The following is a 1,967-nucleotide window of genomic DNA, read 5'->3' as shown; positions in this document are numbered from 1 at the left end:
ATACAAAAAGAAAAAAAAAATTAGAATTCCACTTTAAAACAAATATTGACTTTATATTCCATTTTGAAATATTTCTGAATACCTGTTGGTTTTAAAACGAATCCAGACAATTTTTCTTCAGTTTTAATATAACAGATAAAATTACAAAGGAAATTACATATTTGAATTGTTAAGATGAATATTTTGAGGAGAGTAATTTAACGTTTCCGGATTATTAAGTTAATCTTTTTGTGTAGAATTTCTTTGACACGAATAGATCAACGAACAGGACAAAGATAAGAACAATATGAATTCAATAATCCGGAAATTTTAAATGATTTTTTTGACTGCAATATTTGTTTTTAAATATCAGCTTAGAAGCATAAATATCTGACTACGCAACGAATAAAAACAGTAGATAGCTGATCGTTAATAGTTCATCTTAACCGTTTGATAATATCAAGTCGATACCTGTACGGGATTATTTCAGGGTAGAATTGATTGTTGCACAATAGCAATCCAACAAGACTGATTTGCTATAAGAACCAGGTCTCAGATCCGATTCTTTTCTAATGTCTATAAGCATCGATGTTGGTCTGTCTTGAAACAACGTCGCTGCCGTTTCTCAACCAATCTTTAGCAAATTTTAAACGGAGATCCAGATACAGTTGAGAATATTACATGAACTAAAATAATAATAATAATAATAATAATGATAATAATAATAATAATAATAATAATAATAATAATAATATAATAATAATAATAAATAATAATAATAATAATAATAATAATAATAATAATAATAATAATAATAATAATAATAATAATGATAATAATAATGATAATAATAATAATATAATAATAATAATAATAATAATAATAATTAATAATAATAATAATGATAATAATAATAATATAATAATAATAATATAATAATAATATAATAATAATAATAATAATGATAATAATAATAATAATAATAATAATAATAATAATAATAATAATAATAATAATAATAATGATAATAATAATGATAATAATAATAATAATAATAATAATAATAATAATAATAATAATAATAATAATGAAAAGTCGATAGGTGTATACGACAGGTTAGCTTTGGAGGTAAAGCAGCTGTGGTCGATGAAAAAGGTGGTAGTGGTACCAATAAATGTCGGAACCCTGGGAACAGTAAGTAAAAATATCGAGAAGTTCATGGAACAAATAGGGGCTGCGATAAGTGTGGAGCACTTGCAGAAAACAGCACTGCTTGAAAACGCTCGGATACTCCGGAAGGTGCTCGAAAAATAAGAGGTGTTACCTTAGTTCACTGGTAATGAACAGCTGACATCGTAGTACATCTCCAGCGTTAGAAGCTGTGCAAATGCAATGATAATAATAATGATGATGATGATGATGATGATAATAATAATAATAATCCCAGGTCCGAGGTCTTTGATCAAAATAGAGTTGAGTTAGGAAAAGAGATGTTAGTAGAAAGTCTGAACGTTATAATGTGGTAGTAGCTAATAGGAGTGCTAGCTTTAGTTTCGAACGTGAATATGTATGTATGTATGTATGTATGTATGTATGTATGTATGTATGTATGTATGTATGTATGTATGTATGTATGTATGTTTGTCTGTATATGTATGTATGTATGTATGTATGTATGTATGTATGTTTGTTTGTCTGTATATGTATGTATGTATGTATGTATGTATGTATGTTTGTTTGTCTGTATATGTATGTATGTATGTATGTATGTATGTATGTATGTATGCATGTTATGTCCTGGGTACGACTTTATACTGCATCAGGTAGTAGGGCTCTGGTACGTGGGTTACGGATTTTTGACTCGGAGTGGAAGCACGAGTCAGAGTTCAAGCTATGGGTTAACTAGTATTTTGTGATGAGAATCCATTTGGGCGCGGGGGCTCAGAAATATGCGTGGCTGGCGCCAAGTCCTGCAGTAGAACTATCAA

The sequence above is a fragment of the Octopus sinensis genome, linkage group LG4 (assembly GCF_006345805.1).
Source record: "Octopus sinensis linkage group LG4, ASM634580v1, whole genome shotgun sequence".
Classification (NCBI taxonomy): domain Eukaryota; kingdom Metazoa; phylum Mollusca; class Cephalopoda; order Octopoda; family Octopodidae; genus Octopus; species Octopus sinensis.
Note: the sequence above shows the minus strand (reverse complement) of the source record.